This window comes from Pseudochaenichthys georgianus, chromosome 11 (assembly GCF_902827115.2).
Source record: "Pseudochaenichthys georgianus chromosome 11, fPseGeo1.2, whole genome shotgun sequence".
In the NCBI taxonomy this organism is placed as follows: Eukaryota; Metazoa; Chordata; class Actinopteri; order Perciformes; family Channichthyidae; genus Pseudochaenichthys; species Pseudochaenichthys georgianus.
In genome coordinates this window covers 13,187,551-13,209,827 of record NC_047513.1, presented here as the reverse complement: position 1 = coordinate 13,209,827, position 22,277 = coordinate 13,187,551, and the positions used below count along the sequence as shown (strand labels likewise).

The window sequence follows — 22,277 nt, the reverse complement described above, 5'->3', positions numbered from 1 at the left end:
CTGTAAGATGCAAGTGCTTCTTTGTTTAGGCAGTGCTTCAACATCATGTTGCAGCAACCTGCAGTTGAGGTGCCAGATAGAATGGGTGTTTCTGCCTTTAGAGGAATGAGAGTGTGGTGATGTAAGTGAACTAGGTATTCCTCTTCTAGCCTCACAGGGTTTAGGTGTCTCTGTTTCAAACACTGAGATAAGTAGGGCATCAGTGTGTTACCCTGAAGGAACCAGGAGTCATTAATAGAGTTGTGGCTTTTAAAATTCACGAGGCTCTGCGGTTTGATTCATGAGGCCCAGGTGATCTCAAGGCAAGGCAAGGCAAGTTTATTTATATAGCACTTTTCAACACAAGGCAATTCAAAGTGCTTTACAAAAAATGAAAGACATTAAGAAAATGGCATTTAAAATCAGTCATTAAAAAGAAAAGCTAATAAAATAAACATTAAAAGAAAAAATACATGAATAAAAGTTACAGTGCAGTCTAAGATATGAATAGTTCAATTAAAAGCAGCGGCAAAAAGAAAAGTCTTAAGCCTGGATTTAAAAGTAGTCAGAGTTGCAGCGGACCTGCAGGTTTCTGGGAGTTTGTTCCAGATATTTGGAGCATAATAACTGAACGCTGCTTTACCATGTTTAGTTCTGACTCTGCGGATCTCAGGTATCGTTCACAGCAGTGAATCAGTGAGTCAGCTCTGTGGTTGCTAAAAGCACAGAATGTTACATTTGTTGACACTAAATGTTCCATTATTGGGCCAAAAGTACATAATAGTCGGAGGAAAATGTTTTTGTTAGTCAGCAGGTTGACAAGACTTGTGTAGCCAGTATACTGTATATAAGGGTCTCGCATGGGCATAGTAAGAAGGACCGATCAAATATTGCAATGAATCACACAAATTATTCTCCTGTTTTGTCAACATTGCCAAATGACATTTGGCCTTTTAACTCATGCATTTGATATATAAACGATTAACCGTTTAGTCAAAAAAGGGTAATCACAAAATAGATAAATCCCTAATTTAATTAATTGATGCCAAATTGATGTCTTTATTTTCCTCCCCTTTACCAACCGTCAACATCGTACATGTTCACGTTTTAGAGACTGGAATCAAAACGATTTAGTTTTATATTACTCTAAAATGATTGTAAAACATCTAGTATTCTAGTAAATCAAAAGGAGAAGTTTATGTATTTTTTCCAAATACACGTATTATTTTTCTTGCCGAGTTTTACTGTAAATCAAAGGGTTAATTTACGAGTCATGCCGGTACAATAAATACTGAGGATAAGTCGGGAAAGGCTTAGCTTTTAGTCTGGGCCAATAAGGGTTGAATACTGGAGTTGCATAATCGTAGCCTGGTAATATACACGTAATGAACCCTTACTAACAAGACATGACATCTGGATGAATTCATGTCAAGTTCCTTTCAGTATTACTGGCTTAAGTGCACTCATTATTGCATGCATAGCCAGAAGAATCTCATCAGGCTGAACTGACTGAGAAAGGACACTTAGAAAAAAAACTGCACAATTAGGGGATGACTGTGGTAAAAAGATATGCTTACCTAAAACCCTAAATCGACACCTTCTGACATTGTTATATACACAATTATTGGTATTATAGGCTTATTAGGATAGCTCATTTGTCTACTGTAGGGACGCAGAGGACTGACTTCATTGCTAACTTACAAAGTGAAGTCATGTAACAAGTTATCCAGCCAGAGAGACTCCTCGTGGGGCTCTTAATTCACCCTGACATCCTATCAGAAGTTAACTGTGCTCAAACTTCACAGACTGCTCTCTGAAACCCCGAGGCTCGATCAGCCATGATTGGTTGGTCCCGTGCAAATGTGCTCAGCTTTGAAAATGTCTCAGCTGCAGAGAGCGAGGGAGGATTTGAAAAAAGAGGATGAAGAGAAAAAAAGTGGTATAGAGGTATGGAAAGTGAAAATGAGAAAGGGTGGGGGGGAAATTGTTTGTGAGATGGAGCCAGAAAGAAGAAGAGGGAGAGGAATGACCCACTTTACAGCACAAACGCATACGAGCTAAATATAACTGTATATTCACTGTGAAGCATGTTTCCCCGGAATAAAGCTTTTAACATGCCTGGCTTCAAAGGCACACAGTAAAAGCACAACAAAAATAGATTGTCTTATTTTAGTGCCGAGTAACATTTATAGACCTCTGATAAGAGACACAAGCCTTAATTCTGCCCAACAACAGGGAATATTGGAGATTAAGTAGAATGTTGAGGATAATGTTACTTTGAACCTGATACAAGGTTTGCATTATTAACTTTAACTGCAACAACAACTACAGACTTACTGTCACAATTGAATGTTATTTATTTGATGTCACATGCATGTTTTTACAGTGCAGGTACAACACAGTAAATACAGTAAAAAAAAGATGCCAATGTTCTTCTATTTAACTAGCTTAAAGTAACCCTTATCCCTAAAACAAAATTCTACCTCATAAGAGACTACAAGTGTTTGGTCCATCTGCATCTTCCTAGAAGTCTATTTTCACATGGTTCATAATAATGTTGTATTTATAGAGGCAATTTGTATCGAACAACAGAGATATTTCTCTTTAATAAGGCTTCTAATTTAAGGCAGCTAATGCAAACCAGACTTGTATTGAACAATTCATGTAAGTGAATAAAACCTCTCTTATTTGACATTTTAACCGTGTCGATACATTTTGTATGTGCACTTTTAAACCATCATGTCTATAAAATTAAAAATAAAATTGAAAGAAGCATGTTTTCATAATATTTATCTTATTAAGTCAATTAGTCTGCAGGTGAGAAATCTGGATTCAACCTTTGTTTGCCTGCCAGATTGTCTGTGTCTCAGCTTTTACATTCTAGCCTTCTGCATCACTTGTTATTCGTGACCTTTTGCTCGTCTTTGCCCTTTTCATTCTGGGTGCCTCTCTGCTGCTGAACCATGTTTTTGGTTTTGACCATCAACACAGTAAACTCTACTTTTGTTGTAACTTTTGGACCTCCAAGTCGGGCATTTGAATCCCAGTATCTCAAAAACGGCAGATGAAACACTCAATATATGAATTTTATAAAGACTACTATACTGTATAGTGACTATAGTGATTACTACAGGACACCTACCTTGACTTGTCAATAATGCTTTTATGTTAAAAAAAAAAAAAACCTGACCTTTTTGTAGTTTACCGAAAAACTAAACCGAAGAGATGTTGCCGTTTTGTTGCCGTTTTATGCTTATTGGACCTTTCTAGATTGTTTTTTCTTTAAGTGCTGATATAACTAGTGGTGTTGTAATAAGCTCTGCTGAAGCCATCCCTCCAAACATATGCAATGGAACAATTACAAATTATTCGTTTTGGTCTACAAGTTATTTCCTTTTCAGACAGTGTAAAGCACTGCGATTGTGGTGCACAAGACTTTTAATGAGATTTGACATCCCGACTTGACATGCCTTACATTTAAACAGCACAACTAACACAGCATTTGTGCACATTTCCTCAAGCATCATTGTCTGAAACAACATGCAGCCTAAAAGAAGCTATAAGAATAAACTCTGCAGTCCTGACACATCATGCCTCGTAACAACTGTCTTCACCTGACAATGACTTTCTCCATCTGAGCCCACACGCTGACACAACCTGCCTCAGATCTGCAGCTTCAATCAGTCAGCAAGATCAGAGTCCTGAGAACCTCGCGGTCATCAGGGACCGGAGCTGACGCACCGCCAAGTTTCTGCACTCCACACAACGGGGTGCCAAATGATGCAGAATATTTCACAAAAGGCTCAAAGGTCGTCTTTTGTGACAGAGAAGAGAGGCGCACAAAAGGCTGAGAAGTGATCGATGAATGGCTGGAAAATTCACAGATATTTATATCTTCCCCTGGGTCTAATTTCCCTTATGCTCATAAGTCATGAAGGTTGATGAAAATACCATGTACAGAATATTTTGTTGTGCCCTGTTTGGTGACACCGACCATGGACCGATGCCGTCAGCCAGGTTACATTGCTTTTAAAATAAAGCAGTGCTGTATAAATAATAGGGTTGGGAACCGAAACTCGGTTCCAGATGAGAACCGATAAGAAAATGCTGGGTACCCATAGAAAATACACAATTTCGGTTCTGCGTAACGGTTCCACCGGGGTCTGTCTGCGCCACGGCGCGTCCGCCTGCGCCGCAGGGACGGTGGAATACAGGGGCGGCCATCTGTGTGTTCTGGAGAATCACAGACCGGCACCGCCCTTCATTTTTTTTAACAGCATCATGTAAATTGCACTGACAGGCGACAGAGGTCCACTTTGCCCCGCAGCGAGGCTCCCCCCGCCCTCCCGTAGACAGTTCACGAGCTCAGTCACTTCATAACACCAAAGATGGATTGCGGTAAACGCTCTAACGTGCGGCTCCACTACACTAAAAAAGAAAAAGACAAGGCACAGTGCAATGCCTGTGGCAAGTTAATAGCTTGCCACAGGCATAGCTCAGTTAAAATAAAGCACAGCTATTGTATAATACATTTGTATTGCATGTATTTTTTTTATTTGTACAAATGTCAGTGAAAGCTTAAAAGAATAAAGATATTATTGTTATCTAAACGTTTGACCTCTTTCTTTTATAATTTTGGAATCGAAATGGGGAATCGATAAGAACCGGAATCGATAAGCAGAATCGGAATCGATACATTTCAGACGATACCCATCCCTAATAACTAAATACATAAAGAGATTGGATGCTGCAGAGGATTTTGATGGAAAAATAAAGACAAAACAAAAGCAACACTCCTCTCGTTGTTTTGCCTCAGCTAATCTGCATATTCATCAGATCTAAATGTGGAAAATCCACACTTTTTCTCTCTTTGAGCACTGTGAATCTGCTTCAATTTGTGCAAGTGAGTCAAGTTCAAAATTGGTTTACAATTCAAATTAATTGGGCCGTAGCATAAATAATCACAATCAGGTGACACGTTAACACTAAGTTTGAGTGCAGATGTGACATGAATATGAAAATAACTACAATTTGCAAGATGCATTTCAATTTAACCAATCTTCTCCACTGGGCTGTAGTCAGTATTCTTGGCTATGCAAGCTCACATTGTTAAATCTTAAGAATTCACTTCTTAAATAACACAATCCTTTAACTTGCCCCTCTGTAAGGTATGGATGGGCTTACAGTTAGTGTCAGCACTACCGTTTTTCACAATTCAAGGATGAGTTCTAGTTTAACCTGTTAAGCCCCAAGCCTGTTTTTCAGGTTTCAGGCTCGAAAATCACATTACCAGAACAAATGACTATATTTTCACTTCTAAAAAGGAGTAAATGAATAATCTTTTTTCTCAAAGCAATGATACACCTGTGAGTTGGATGTAGAAGAGTCAGAATCAATATAGATGTTTTTCTTTTAAAGCAAATTCAGATTGAACATAGCGAAAAAAATGTAAATTATAGTTTCCGTCCAAAAATTACTTGAAAACCACCCTTGAATGATGGGATAGTAGATTAAAAGCTTTCGGAATCCAAACCATAGCATATAATAAGTACCCTGTATCAAGATTGATGCAAAACAAGTTACATTTGACCTTTTTAGAGAGGTTTAGAAAAGAAAACCCACCTCTGGTGTCCTTTGGGTATTTGCCATATCTCTGGAACCCATCGGTTGATTTTGGTGATTGACACCTCTTTTGAACCGTTAGAGCCAACGGTTCATAGACTATATATACAGTGGGGCAAAAAAGTATTTAGTCAGCCACCAATTGTGCAAGTTCTCCCACTTAAAAAGATGAGAGGCCTGTACTTTTCATCCTAGATATACCTCAACTATGATTGACACCTCTTTTGAACCGTTAGAGCCAATAGAATCGAGGGGGTGTTCCTAAATCCATCTAAACATTACCATTGGTGAATGAGAGTGATGCGCAGCCAGCATGCCCAAAACCGGAAGCTCTCTTATATGAAAACTCAGTTTATTGACATAAATGTTATGATGGATTATCAGTAATCATTTCAAAGTAGTGTTGTCACGATACCAACATGTTGGTTTCGATACCAAGTAAAGAATTGCGATTCTTTTTCGATACTTTTCTTTTATTATTTTCATGATCAGTACAATTGTAGTGTTTTACAACATGGTCTCTTCTTTATACTTGAGTTTATGTGATTTCTTTGATAGTTAACTTTATATTTTATTAACATGTAATAGTACAGTAATATAAATAATTATTGACAACATGTACATTGCAGATGTTAGCCACATTGGTAAGTTAGCTAAAAAGGTAGCCATATTAGACAGTTATCATTGCCATTAATTGCCTCGTCAAACTACTAAAACGTTCGTTTGTCACAAAATAAATTACACTTGTTTGACTTAGATTTGAGAGCATGGGCTTGAGCATGATGTAATTATGTTATTTATCACATTCGCTAACCTGTCTGTCTCTGGATGCCGGTCGGCGAGGTTGGCTCCCTTGGTTTGCAGGGATCTGAAACATCTCTTACAGACAGGCCTTGTGGTGTCCGTAGGCTTGCCCTCACTGTCAGAGATATGGCTAAAATACTTCCAAATTTCGCTTCTGGCGTCTTTTTTGTCAACAAGCCGAGGCGCAGCGGCAGTTGCACTCCCACTTGCAGCCACTTGCTCCCCGTTTTCTCACATGCTCTGGCAGCTAGCGCGTGCACGAAAGAGGGGAGGGACTTAGAGCGTGCTTGAGAGGGGCGGGACTGCAGGCACGGCTGCAGTGCAGAGCGCTGAACACACACGGCTCTTATTAAAACGGCGCTTTCTCACCGGAGTACTTTTCCACGTCATTCTTAAAGTACCGATACTAATGAAACGGAGGAATCGTAACGTTTTTAACGGCAGGGTATCGCGGTACCTTTCAAGTATCGGTACACCATGCAACACTATTTCAAAGTGACAGAGACATTGAATTAACCTTCAGCAGGGTTAATATGCGTTTTAATGCCCTTCAGCACATCAGAAAACAGCAAAGGTAAGACGTATTTGCCGTTTTGGCCCCGTAAAGTGAAGTTGTGTGTTGTCTTTGCTTGCCTTCGCTGCCGTGAGTTTTGGTCGCACAGTGATGATACTTATACCATTGGAATCTGTGGAATCTCAACTTTCATATGATATCTAGTCTGTGCAGATCCGATGAAGTATAAAACATTGCTACCGTGAGTTATGTGCTAAGTGCGTTAGCATCCTTTCACTTAGTGCTAATTCAGACGCTTGGCGTTAGACTTGTGTTTTGTTTAGGTACAAATGGTTCATATCGTCAGTTACATGAGTTTCATCCTGTTAAGTGGGTCTGACACATTAATAGGTTGTTAAATGTTAAGAAGCCCTGACACACAGTTTCTCCGGCGGGGGCTAAGGGGCTTAACAGATTAATAACTGGTGTTTTAGGACAGTTTATTTCCTTTATTGCTGAATGTAACATGACAAATGTAATACCACTCATGTCTGTATGCTAAATAAGACACTTCATCTAGTAACCATTTAGCTGAGCTAAGCCTTAGCATAAAGACCAACAAAAATGGCAGCAACAATTTCCCAGAGCCCAATGTGATGTATTCAAATGCGTCGCTTTATCTGACTAACAGTTAAAACTAGAAAACATATTCACTTCAAGATCATAGAAGCAGTGCTCTTTGTATTGCCTTACAAAAGTAACAGAGTTACAGTAATGTATTACTTTTTGCTGTAATGAAGTAATGTAACTCATTACTAATGAAATTTGGGTAATATACTACCCATTACAATTCTCAGTAACGCAGTTACAACTAATTTTAACCCAAAATGAAATGGTGTTTTGTTTTTTAAGAATTCACTAACATCGCGAAACATTCCGACACCAGAGAAAATGTGTGCCAGTAGATTAGTAAGCCTGGTGTTTACGTAATAAGTCAGGCTGATCTTGATGAGCCTGAAGAGTGTTCTTTTCCCCATAATGACCAAGTCGCTGAACATTATCCCGCTTATTATATGGCCAAATACTAAACAAACTAAGGAATCGACTCCCAATATTAATTGAAATGATTTTATTGACTTAAAATGATCGTATTTCTTCCGCTAAGAAAAACAAAAACTCTGTTCCACGCAGAGGTTGCGCTAGACTTTTTCGCTGCCCGTCATTTTGACGGACAGGATTGTAAAACTTCCGTTTTACGTTTGGCTGCTGCACCTCGCGGGAGTGTGCACAGCATAAAGCCAAAACTCAGACATTTCAATGATTTGTTCGGCACAGTTAGGTTTGGAAACGGTATGATTTCCTTTTTGGAGGGCATGCATAACACGGCATAACACCGGAGCCTCGCTGCGGGGAAACTTTGGCGCTGTTCTGAGTTTGTTCTAATCTGTCAAAATGACGGACTGCATTCAGATTTGTCCGTCATTGTTAAAAAAAATCCGTCATAGACGGAAAATATTCGGTTAACGCGACCTCTGGTTCCACGGCGCACCAACAGCTGGAACTGCGACAACAACAACTGTACGGCAGCACTGTCCAACTCTGTTCACAGTTTCTGTACTAACAAGTCCTTAAACACTGCAGAGCCCATACCGTGTTCCTGTTAGTGTTTACTTCTTGTCTGTCTTCTTCTGTTCATTTATCTGACGTCCAGCGCTCCGTCTTTTACCCTCTTTTACTTTCTTGATCATCCTTAGCAACGGAAATATACCAATCAGAATCGAGTATTCAACTAAGCCTTGTAATAAAAGTTGTTAGTAGCCTTAAGGGCCTACACAGTTGCTGCACTAAACTACATTTTAGCATTTAAAATACCTAGCCATTATTTTGCGGTTATTTTGGTGAAAGTAACTCAAAAGTAGTGTAACTCATTACATTTCAGAGACAGTAATATTGTAATATAACTTATTACTTAAAAAATACAGTAATAAGTATGTAATGTATTACATTTTGTAAGTAACTTGCCCAACACGGCATAGAATACATGGAAACCCAGCAGAAATGCACATATTGAAATATGAATAATCTATATATATTTTGTATTATAACAGGCCAACTTTGGTACTTCATGGTAAACATATAAAACAGTGACAAAAGTTTACTTTTGTTGTAATCTCAACAATAGATGAAATGCACCTTTTGCACAAGGGCCAAGATTTGTAGCCTTGGTGTCAGCTTTTTGGGTATTTCACTGGCATCCATTCCTGCTAAATCTGGTTAAACTTAGAGAAAATAGAGTTGCTTGAAAACAAAGACCCTGTTGAGGTTATCCATTACAACACCAGACTATTTGCTTAACCTTCTCTTGTTTTCTCTCCAGCTGACTGTCACAGAGACGGTGATACAACCTGAGCCAGCTAAAGCATTCAGGCCTGAGACAGATCCCATAGAACTGTAATGAGTTAGTTTCAGACTTGCAGACAGAGCTTTACCAGGTATAGGGTAGGGGTGCAGGTCTCTCTAAGTCTGTTGATTAATTCTTATATGGGCATGCTGACATTGCTACAGGACAAGTGTGTGTCCGATACCACTTTTTCTATCAATATTTTCTATTTGTATTCTCTGCTTAGCACTCATTCAGAATTCCACTCAGCACCACTTTAGTATGGTGCATCAAAGACGGCTGTAGGTCCACCCAAGGCAGGGGCGGACTGGGAATAAAGATCAGCCTGGGAAACTCGACCGGCCGAACTCGGTACCGCGAGTCAATTGTCAACGGGGGGGTGCTAGTGAATTGTCCGACCGGCCCACTTCGGTACCGGCCCACCGGGAAAACTCCCGGTATTCCCAAGGGATGATTACACAACACGGCTCTCCCATGACATTTGCTACATCTTCTGTCATCTTAATCCCCCTCCTGCTGAGTAAGGTCGGGAAGATGCTCCCTCAGCGATTAGCCTGACTAAAATGTAATCCTGTTCCACCGAGTCAAATAAACATGTTTACTTCACTAATTCTATTTTTGGCTAGATCCCCTGGATGGATTTAGGATGAGTATTCTGAATGGGTGCATAGGCAGGCAGAGCGGGGCAGGCCATATCAAGGAGCTTTGACGCACAGAGGCACAGAGGACTGAAATGAACAACTTGTGCCAAGGGGGTAAACAGTGTCTGCTGAGGCAGGACACGGGGTCCAGTCTTTCTTACATATGCATGTATCTAAATGTATAGACACAAGCTTTTGTCACATGTTCATATGCCCCTACTGTATATCAAACTCTTTATTACTGCACTAAGGTCATGTAGCCTTTTATAACTAGCCTTATGTAATATTATAATGACATAAGCATTAATTCAAACTAAAATAAGACTGTGCTGGTGACCAAGTGGTTACAATGCATAATATATAACCACATGATTACTTTTACCTGAGGCCTTTCATGTCCTGTTTGTCTCCATACGGCTAACTGTAGCAAGTACAATTGGGTTATACAAATTGGGCTGTGTAAGTGCGAGTCGGTGGGTACAGACAGTACAGATAGAAAAAGTATGCTCCTTTGAAGCAACTATGGACTTTCAACATCACAGCAGCAATATGTTGCTCTTCTGTCCTCCTTATGTTCTTGAAGAAAAGAGTGGAACTAACATTATGCTACACTTTTCATGACAATTGCATTGTTTGTTTAACCGATTGCAATTCCAGATGGCTTTGGATTGTGCAATGGAAAGAAATGTCATGGTTTGACTAGCCTTTGGTACTCCTTCTATGCCAACATGGTTGTTTGACCGATGAGGACTTCTTTGACACAATGCTATTGCTCAACGCAGCTTTGTGACAAAAGGGCCGTATTCGTTACTTCACAAAAACAGCTAATCTGACATTACTAACCACTAATGCCGTCATTAGCAAAGATGTCTGCACAATCGTCTGTTTCATAGCCAATTTGCGTTGGTTCAGAGAGTATTAGGAGAGGTATGATGCAGCATTAGCCAGCTGTGTGGGGAATATAAAATGTGGAGATTGTTTTTAGACAGCTATTGCCGTCACTCTTCATATTAGGGCTGTACCCGAATATCTGAATATTCGTTCGTTGGAGTACTATTGGGGTTTCAATTTCGTTATTCGGATATTCGTATTTATTTTATTGGTTTGTGCACTGCGGCTGCCAAATTGAATTGATTGAAAACTCCAATATCAACGTAAGAGCTTGTGCCTCTTCGGGGGGTGCTAACACTTAACCATAAACGTTATCGTTTATTTCTCCATCTTTATACGTAGATATGACTTTTCTCCGTTAATCTCCGTCACGTTGATTCCATAGTAGTAACAATGTCTCCTGCTGTGGAGAACACCCTCTCTCTAGGGACAGAGGTAGCAGATACAGCCAGGTAGTGCTTTGCTAACATGGCAACATAAGGATATTTGGCGTTTGTAATAGCTTTGGCTCCGTCTGAACTTTTTGCGAGTGGTGGAGGCTTAAATGCTAGTAGGAGTTGGGTTTGCATTTCAGTCTTTTTTCTTTTGGTACCGGTGATATTCACGTTCGGGTGATGCCTTTTCAAATGAGTGTGCAAGTTTGATGTATTGCCAGCCGCGTAACCAATTTTAGTTGAACAATGCCGACAAACAGCTTTGGTTCGGTCCACCTGTCTTTGTCCATCATCCTTGTACGTAACTGCGAAACCAAAATGTTCCCAAACCGGAGACTTCAATGATGTTGGAGGATTTTCAAGCTCAACTTTATCTGCGTTCACCATTTCGACAGTTCCTCAAATTACTGACTACTGACGCATCCCTGTGACCAGCTCTCATAGTATGCCTCTCGTCCATAGACTGTATATACAGTGGGGCAAACAAGTATTTAGTCAGCCACCAATTGTGCAAGTTCTCCCACTTAAAAAGATGAGAGGCCTGTACTTTTCATCCTAGGTATACCTCAACTATGAGAGACAAAATGAGAAGAAAAAAAAAATCCAGAAAATCACATTTTTTTAAAGAATTTATTTGCAAATTATGGTGGAAAATAAGTATTTGGTCAATAAAAAAGTTCATCTCAATACTTTGTTATACACCCTTTGTTGGCAATGACAGAGGTCAAACGTTTTCTGTAAGTCTTCACAAGGTTTTCACACACTGTTGCTGGTATTTTGGCCCATTCCTCCATGCAGATCTCCTCTAGAGCAGTGATGTTTTGGGGCTGTCGCTGGGCAACACGGACTTTCAACTCCCTCCAAAGATTTTCTATGGGGTTGAGATCTGGAGACTGGCTAGGCCACTCCAGGACCTTGAAATGCTTCTTACGAAGCCACTCCAGGACCTTGAAATGCTTCTTACGAAGCCACTCCTTCGTTGCCCGGGCGGTGTGTTTGGGATAATTGTCATGCTGAAAGGCCCAGCCACGTTTCATCTTCAATGCCCTTCCTGATGGAAGGAGGTTGTCACTCAAAATCTCACGATACATGGCCCCATTCATTCTTTCCTTTACACAGATCAGTCGTCCTGGTCCCTTTGCAGAAAAACAGCCCCAAAGCATGATGTTTCCACCTCCATGTTTCACAGTAGGTATGGTGTTCTTTGGATGCAACTCAGCATTCTTTCTCCTCCAAACACGTCTAGTTGAGTTTTTACCAATAAGTTCTATTTTGGTTTCATCTGACCATATGACATTCTCCCAATCCTCTTCTGGATCATCTAAATCAGGGGTGGGCAACCTTTTTCATATGAAGTGCCATTAAAAAAAAAAAATGTTATCAGTGGCCAACGATCGAGAATTATCAGCGGGGGGGGGGGGGTGAGGAGCTTGACGCTCGTGAACTATCAGCAGGAGGGCGGGGGGAGCCGCACTGCGGGGAAGCAGTGTGTGGACCTGTCAGCGCAACTTACATGATGCCGAATTTAACAAAGACATTTAAATAATTGGTTTAAACAGCATAATAATAAGGACGATCGTCCGTTCTGTGATTCTCCAGAACACACATGTTATGATATTAGGGATATTAGGGTCACGCAGAGTGAGATGAGATCGATGTCCCTTTAAGAGAGAGAGAGAGAGAGAGAGTGAGGGAACGTGTGTATGTTTCTGGAAGTGAAACGAGGCAGCAGAAAAAGGTCTGATGTATTTTATGAAACAGAAGAACAGCTAAATAAATGCAACGGCCTCCCAAGAAGAGCTCGCCTCTCTCCAGTCATTTAAGCTAAAGTGGGTTATTGAACCTGAAGCTTGTTGCTTCTGCCCTCCTCGACTACGGTCTGGGAGACGACAGGAAAGTTCAACACACAGATGGCCAGTCCGCCCCTTTGTAGCATATTATTTCGATGAGCAGATCGCCACTGGGCTTTCAACTAAATACACAGCCACGCACAAACTGCGGCATTTGTACAGCTCCTTATGGGTACTGAAATTTGTGAAGTGCTTTCCTCCGTGGTGAAACGATCAGCACAGCACCACGGAGGAAAGCGGCAGAAAGTCACCTGGAGTTAAAGAGAGCGGGGCTGCGCTGCGTGTATGCGTGTATGGCTTCCTTCTGCAGGTAACGGGGAGACGCACTCTGGCGGCGGTCTCGTTCAGGATCCGAAAATACAATTTAAATATTTTTGCACACTTATTCCTAGTGTGCTACTGGTTACGGTGCCGCGTGCCAATGCTGGCACGCGTGCCAGGGGTTGCCGACCCCTGATCTAAATGCTCTCTAGCAAACTTCAGACGGGCCTGGACATGTACTGGCTTAAGCAGGGGGACACGTCTGGCACTGCTGGATTTGAGTCCCTGGCGGCGTAGTGTGTTACTGATGGTAGCCTTTGTTGCTTTGGTCCCAGCTCTCTGCAGGTCATTGACTAGATCCCCCCCGTGTGGTTCTGGGATTTTTGCTCACCGTTCTTGTGATCATTTTGACCCCACGGAGTGAGATCTTGCGTGGAGCCCCAGATCGAGGGAGATTATCAGTGGTCTTGTATGTCTTCCATTTTCTAATAATTGCTCCCACAGTTGATTTCTTCACACCAAGCTGCTTACCTATTGCAGATTCAGTCTTCCCAGCCTGGTGCAGGTCTACAATTTTATTTCTGGTGTCCTTCGACAGCTCTTTGGTCTTGGCCATAGTGGAGTTTGTAGGTGACCAAATACTTATTTTACCGATTAATTCATTAAAAATCCTACAATGTGATTTACTGGATTCTTTCCCCCCATTCTGTCTCTCATAGTTGAAGTGTACCTAGGATGAACATTACAGGCCTCTCATATTTTTAAGTGGGAGAACTTGCACAATTGGTGGCTGACTAAATACTTTTTTGCCCCACTGTATAAATGGACGTAGGGTCCGTGACGTCACCCATAGGATTCTGCAGACTTGCCGAGAAGCCCTTAGTAGGCGGAGTCGGCCACTAACGGCTCGACAGTGACGTCAGAGTTCAACTCCCGCCTACTCCAAATAAGGGCAAAGAGGCGGAGCCGAGGCGGGACCTGCAGCCACCGAGCTGAAAGTTCCAGAGCTAGCTGAAGCTACCAAGCTAAGCTAACATGCTCCCCATCTGCACACTGCCGTCGCAGCATTTTACGTTTCTAAGGTAAGCGGACATGAAACTATAAATAATAATCTAAGTTATTGAGTTTTTAGCATAATACTTCAGAATCTTAAAATCCCTTAACGTGTGTATGCTAAATTCAACACTGGAATCAAGCAAATATGAATATGTTTGCATGACATTAGTTATTTATATTTTGATATCACTTATCTATACGTTTAATACATTTAAGTCAAGCTAAGGTACATGTGATGGTAGCTAGTTAGTGCTCTTACCTGTGAGGCCTCCTCCAAACAGCATATAACCAGACTGTATCATTAAAACCAAGTACCAGTTCTAGATCCTTGACTTTAGACAAACAATTAAAAAGACAAAATGTATTTAAAGACCAATCTTTATTTGAATGTGCCTCTTAACCTGATATATTAGTTATACAGTAATAGTATTGACAATCTAAAAAAACTGAGCAACTCAACAGTCAAATGTATGTTTCTTATTGTCTACTCTAAAGCATGTATTACACTGAACAAATATATAAATGCAACACTTTTGTATTTGCTCCCATTTTTCATGAGATGAACTCAAAGATCTAAAACATTTTCTATATACACAAAATAACCATTTCTCTCAAATATTGTTCACAAATCTGAAAAAAATCTGTGATAGTGAGCACTTCTCCTTTGCCGAGATAATCCATCCCACCTCACAGCTGTGGCATATCAAGATGCTGATTAGACAGCATGATTATTGCACAGGTGTGCCTTAGGCTGGCCACAATAAAAGGCCACTCTAAAATGTTCAGTTTTATCCAACCTGATCTCACCAGAATGCGTGACTCCACCATGACTCCTTAACACCGCATTGCGTGGTGGAGTCACAAACTTTGTTACATTTACGTGTCGGCACCACGCAAACAACCCCAATGTAAAGTGAATGAGGCTCCTTTGTCGTGGTGCACACATGCATTTCTACAACATCCCGCAGTGAGCTTTTATTCTATACAACGTTTTTTTAAATCTACTTTATAGCTTGTAGTAACTCACGAGAGGCTTCTTTTATTTGATTTGTATTCATAATTATTTTTATTTTTCGTCAGAATGTAAAAATTACATTAGTTACGAATTTGTGTTCTCAAAAAACAGTGCATTGTGTGTAATGCAACTGTGATTTGTGTGTAATGCAACTGTGATTTTTATTAAATTAGTTAGTTTTTAAGGAAGGCCAGAGCTTCAGCTGTGTCAAATAGATTGTTCCCTTTAGTTAACGTTATTTAAAAGATAATGATCATGTCTCCTGTATTGTATTACGAGCGTCCATTCCCATTGGATAACGGAGAATTTTACACCCGGAAGTAAGTAGCCTATTCTCCTTACTGTCGATTGATTTTACAGTGATATCTGCACTACTCATCGACTAAAAAACACCAAATTGTCCTTGTTAATTACACAACATTGATTGGTTTGAATTGTGTACAATGCTTTTGTATTTTCCCCCTTCGATTCGGAGAAACAAATATTTTTTCTGAGTTTTAGGATGGCAGAAGACACTACACTACCCAGAATCCTCAGCTATCGTTTGGGACTACACCATGTGCTTAGCTTGACAAACCCCGTGATCAGTCCTCAACCTCTGTGATTGGATGCGCGAAGTTTACACAGAGCGTCCAAAAGGACTTTGAAATGGAATGAAACCCATCTACGGCACACTATTCAAAACAGGAATCGAACGTGTCCTACCCCCTCCCCCCCTTAGGTCACAGGCTCCTCCAACAGTGCTACGCAATAAAACAGATACACAGAAAAAATAGTGAAATAGTGCAATAAGAGTCTATATACAAGTGATTGGAATATGATATATTAGATAAATAATTTCTAAGTAGCAGCCAGATGAATGTTATTTCTAAATTCAGGTGATTAATAATCGTATAACCTGTGGGATGAAGCTGTCTCTGTGTCTGGTGGTTTTAGTCCGGATGCTGCGGTACCGCCTGCCAGACTGCAGCAGACAGAACAGTTTGTGGCTGGGGTGATGGGGTCTTTTATAATCCTGAGGGCTTTCTTTAAGGTTAACCTGGTATTTTTACTCCACTACATTTATTTTAGTTACTTTACAGATTTGGATTAATGATGTGAAATATAAACAACCCTTAAATCAGACTTTAGTTACACCTGAATGAAATTCAGTGAAGGTGATTGTCAAGTGCCAACAATCAGGAGAGATATTTGATAGTTGGTGCTTGAGAAGACTAAATATTTATCTGCAGATCCGTTTAAAGCATATTCATTACTCGTTATTCTCTAATAGTTAATTAAAGACTGTATATAATTGCTATTTTGCACATCCCTTTCAAGATTTCAAGATTTTCTAAGGTTTATTGACATATCATATACACAACAGTGTAGTTATGCAATGAATGAAAAACTTGGGTCACAGGTTCCTCAACAGTGCATTACAAGACATCTATCAATGTGTGTATACTTCCACCGTTACACTGTCGTATTCTGCACATTTCTTTAAATAAAGCCTTATTAGTTAGCACATCCTCCTATCAGGCACTAAACTGTTTTACTCTAGATATAATTTGAGTATCTTCTTGATATTTTCTATTCTATATTTATATTATTGACCTTCTACTTTCCCACTATTTTGTATGTACTCTTAATATTTAAATGTTTTCATAAAATATAACACATTCAAAAGTGCTTTACAAAAATGAAAGACATTAAGAAAAAGGCATTTTAAACAGTCATTAAAAAGCAACACAATCTTCCTGCATTGCAATTACTCTAAACGTGTAATAACGTGATTTAACCAGTAGGAGGTGCGGGTTAAAAGGCTGTCAAGTTTACAGTGTTAACAAAATAAAATATACTGCTGTTTCCGGTTTAGTTTACGACGAATATTATTTTGTTATTGTTTTGATATTTGTAACACAAAAGCGATGGAAAAAACCCATAGCAACCAAAAAAAGATGGTCTTAACATGACCCAGTCGTCTAGTAGTTAATAAAAAACAATAATATCAAAACAAAATATTACTACTAACTTTATTGTGAAATTAAAACAGAACGGTAAAAGAATAGTTTCTGGTCTATGCTGATGCCCGATCTCTGTAGATAAATAAAGAACTACGACAGATGTGTAATATTTAATGCAGCCAAACCATTTATTACAATGCATTCATGTGATGACTTTCAAAGAGTAAAGCAAGCACTGCTGAATAAAGTATGATTTTCTCTTTTACGAAACGTTTTTTTTTCATATGGAATGCAGTTGGAGGTCAACCAATCAAAGAGCTTGAGGACTGATCACGGGGTTTGTCAAGCTAAGCACATGGTGTAGTCCCAAACGATAGCTGAGGATTCTGGGTAGTGTAGTGTCTTCTGCCGTCCAAAAACTCCGAAAAAATATTTGTTTCTCCGAATCGAAGGGGGAAAATACAAAAGCATTGTACACAATTCAAACCTATCAATGTTGTGTAATTAACAAGGACAATTTGGTGTTTTTTTAATCGATGAGTAGTGCAGATATCACTGTAAAATCAATCGACAGTAAGGAGAATAGGCTACTTACTTCCGGGTGTAAAATTCTCCGTTATCCAATGGGAATGGACGCTCGTAATACAATACAGGGGACATGATCATCATCTTTTAAATAACGTTAACTAAAGGGAACAATCTATTTGACACAGCTGAAGCTCTGGCCTTCCTTAAAAACTAACTAATTTAATAAAAATCACAGTTGCATTACACACAATGCACTGTTTTTTTTACTACAAGCTATAAAGTAGATTTAAAAAACGTTGTATAGAATAAAAGCTCACTGCGGGACGTTGTAGAAATGCGTGTGTGCACCACGACAAAGGAGCCTCATTCACTTTACATTGGGGTTGTTTGCGTGGTGCCGACACGTAAATGTAACAAAGTTCGTGACTCCACCACGCATTGTGGTGTTAAGAAGTCGTGGTGGAGTCACGCATTCTGGTGAGATCAGGTTGGTTTTATCACACAGCACAATGCCACAGATGTCGCAAGTTTTGAGGGAGCGTGCAATTGGCATGCTGACAGCAGGAATGTCCACCAGAGCTGTTTCCCGTGAATTGAATGTTCATTTCTCTACCATAAGCCGTCTCCAAAGGCGTTTCAGAGAATTTGGCAGTACATCCAACCGGCCTCACAACCGCAGACCACGTGTAACTACACCAGCCCAGGACCTCCACATCCAGCATGTTCACCTCCAAGATCATCTGAGACCAGCCACTCGGACAGCTGCTGCAACAATCGGTTTGCATAACCAAAGAATTTCTACACAAACTGTCAGAAACCGTCTCAGGGAAGCTCATCTGCATGCTCGTCGTCCTCATCGGGGTCTCGACCTGACTCCGATTAAATTTAAGTTACAAGGATGACCTTATTTTATCAACCTCAAACAGAAGCCGTTTGTTGTACAGTATTATCCCGCTTAACACTTGTCTATTTAGTTTTAACCTTTAGATATAGTCTATAATTTTAACTTGGAGGCTACTATTAGCATCGTTAGTACCGATGTAGCTACCACGCTAACCCAAGCCTTAACATTCATTATGTAGCTGATTAAAATCATTAACACATAAATAAAGTACTCGAATTTCACTTACCGCAAAACCACATTCATGCACCGTCTGTTTTAACCGCAGAGTGAGTCACAATAGTCCGATATATAAGCATGAAGAACAAACAACTATGGCCGGGCTTCAAGTTGTGTTCCCTGGATGAACTGAGCAGGCAGAGTCCCTGTAGCTAGCTTCACGGCAGAGAGACAAGAAGCTAGCAGCAGCAGTCACCTGACAGAGCTGTCACTCAATGTGACCACGCCCTAATATATGCATAACTTTAAGGCTTAATATTAATTAAACAGATGAGTGGAGAAAAAATGCACCCCCCCAATCCATATTCATGAAGGGGGGATCTAACTATACAGAGAATATGATTTTTTTAACCACGATGTAAACATGTTTATTTCTGCTGTAAAGTTGGGCATTTTAATATGGGGGTCTATGGAAATTGCTCCCTTCTGCAGACTGCTCCTACTGGCCACTAGATGAACTGCAGTGTGTGGCACTTCCGTATTGGCGTCCCGGCTCTTGCCCAGAGTTTGCCGCTTGCTCTCGTCCAATGAAATGACTTGGTCGCTCTATGACGCGTTGAACCCAATGTAAGCAAATTACTCTGCATGCTGCTCTAAACCTGAGATTACTTCCAAAAAGTTGTTCACGTTCTAAATTTTTTACGTTTAACGTTATATTCGTTCCGTACACACGTGTAGGGCCCGAATAATTTCGGTACGGGTACGTATACTTATATGTTCAAAGAACACACTTTGGGTTGCATACATTAACAAATACTATAAAACAACAATACTGTATAACAACAAAATGAATGCCGTGAATAAAACCAAAATACACGCAGTGTTTCCCCTATATACAAATAGCGGCGCTGCTAGGGGGCACCAGCCAGGTACCCAAACATTTTTTAAATAATAATAAGTGGCGACCTTTTTTCATTTTTGATTGTTTGTTATGTGGATTTGTATTATTTGTGTTACTGTATGTTCAATAAAGGTGTATTTTTGCTAAATCTTGAGACATTACCACTGTATGTACTGGCAGGCCGATTTTTGGCATAGGCGACATAGGCGGTCGCCTAGGGCGCCAGAACTGGGGGGCGCTGCGCTGGTAGCTCTGGGAGGGGAACAAATATTAGGATGAGCGTTGGCGCTCATCCTAATTTTTGGCCTCGATGTAACAATATTCAGAATTAAAATGCCCTGTACGATGGGCGGGGTAAGCAGGGGCGGACTGGGACACAAATTCAGCCCGGGACGTTCAGACGCACCGGCCCACACACCGGGCCGCCGCCCACGCATGCGGGCCGCCGCCCACGCATGCGGGCCGCCGCCCACGCATGCGGGCCGCCGCCCACGCATGCGGGCCGCCGCCCACGCATGCGGGCCACCCTTGTGGTTTACAGATAAATTATACATCTACTATGCTCATATACTCTTATGGCTAGATTCCCCAGAGTCAAGCCATAACATAAAAGAGATGGACAACAGGAGTAAGGTGCAAAATGAAACCTTCCTTTATTTAAGGTTTCTTCAAAATGTCCGTGTCATGTGTGAAGTGTGTCAAAGTGGATTTGTAGGAGTCAGTAACGTGAATGTACAATTGGGATTAAGGACAAAGTACAGCAAATGGGTATAGTCAAAAATGGTTGCCTGTGCCTGGCTGTAAACAAAAAGTGCCAATGCACATGCAGCTCAGATATTCAATCAATGCCATGTGGTCTAACCAACAAATTATTCTAATAGTCATTATGAGAGCACTTGTCCAGTATTAAATAACCAACTTCAAGGAATACAACAGGCACATACCCTCTCAAAAACCCCAAAATAAAGAGACTGTTCTAACTTACATCACCAGCAGGTGTCGCAAGCAGCTCACTTGTCTCTGCGACCCTGTCAATCACTCCATCAGTGTCCAGAGCCATCAGAATCTCCTTCTCTGTGCACATGAGCATGAATGCCTCCATATGCTCCTGGGTCAGAGTGTTCCTCAGTCGATTCTTCACATATTTCAGTGTGGAGAAGAATATAATAGTCTGGCCAGCCCTGCAGCCCGTTCTAGGTTCTGATTGGCTCTCTAGGTTGGCATTCTAGCTTCTGACTGGCTGTCCAGGTTGTCAATCACAGCCGTGGGCATATTATACTAGTCGTAACATTGCTAAACTTTTTTCATGACGGTTTTCTCAGTCAACTAATGCTATTGCTAACAGTAACATAAATTAACACAGCCCTGCACACGCTGTCATTATATGCTGGGTCTGTGGTTCATCATCTTCCTTCTTATTCTCCTCCTTATTACTGCGACTGGGAGCGGGAGCCCTTCTACTAAACAGCTCTGTGATTTTCGAAAATGTTCCAGCATCTTCCTGTAGCAATTTTCGTTTTTTCATTCTGGCTTTTTCAGCCCCACCCTTTCTTTTTTTACTGTTCTCCATCTTGTCTTTCTCAATTTCGCTAGCTAACTTACTGATCAGTCATCAAACGAAGCTAGGGAGCTTGTCTGATGAGTGGACTGATGGGAGGTCCACCGGAAGGGGAGGGACTTCACCACTCTATTGGAGGAGACGACTCATCTCTCCCGGCCCAACCCCTTCAGTTCATCTATTAGCCTACTTTCAAAAAACATAAGATTGACAAGTTTGACAACCTATCAACCTATCCGTTTACATGGAATGTTTTTCCGATCGTATCCGATCACTAAATAAAGCGATCCGCAGCTCACAAATCAAAAGTGCGAGTGTGGGAGCGAGAGAGCGAGCGAGGGAGAGAGAGAGAGGGCGCACCGTTACCGGCGCTGTTATTAGAATGTGGTGCTAGCAGCTAGCACCACATTCTAATAACAACAGCGCCGGTTAGCGCAGCGCTAACGGATATAAGAAGTAGATGTTTCTTCAACCAGGGTGGAGGAGAGCTCTTCTGTCAGACTGAGAGGCTCAGTGAGTAAGGACTCTCTTGAGTGTTTAGATAGCTAATTTTAGTCTACGTTATCTCAGTGGTTCTCAAACAAATATGTGTTTACCAAGGCACTACTTTATAATTATTAGGATAAATAAAAACAGGTTTGAAATAATTCCAATGTCTACTATAGGACAGTAAACCAAAAATATCGTTTAAAATTGGAGGGATACAAAAATATGCATAAATAAATAAATGTTAACTGGTCAAATATGATATAAATGAACAACAAAAATAAAATAAGTTACACTTATTTGTTATTGGCTATGGTAGGTTATTGGTTATGTTCATATACTTATTTGATT

At 40.6% G+C, this 22,277-nt stretch overlaps 1 protein-coding gene across 1 annotated transcript in view; it reads right to left on the bottom strand.

Annotated features, from left to right (window-relative positions):
* The window catches only part of samd12 (sterile alpha motif domain containing 12), an 88,265-nt gene that overhangs the window by 59,709 nt on the left and 6,279 nt on the right, over positions 1-22,277 (bottom strand). The gene's annotated exons all lie outside the window — the stretch shown is intronic.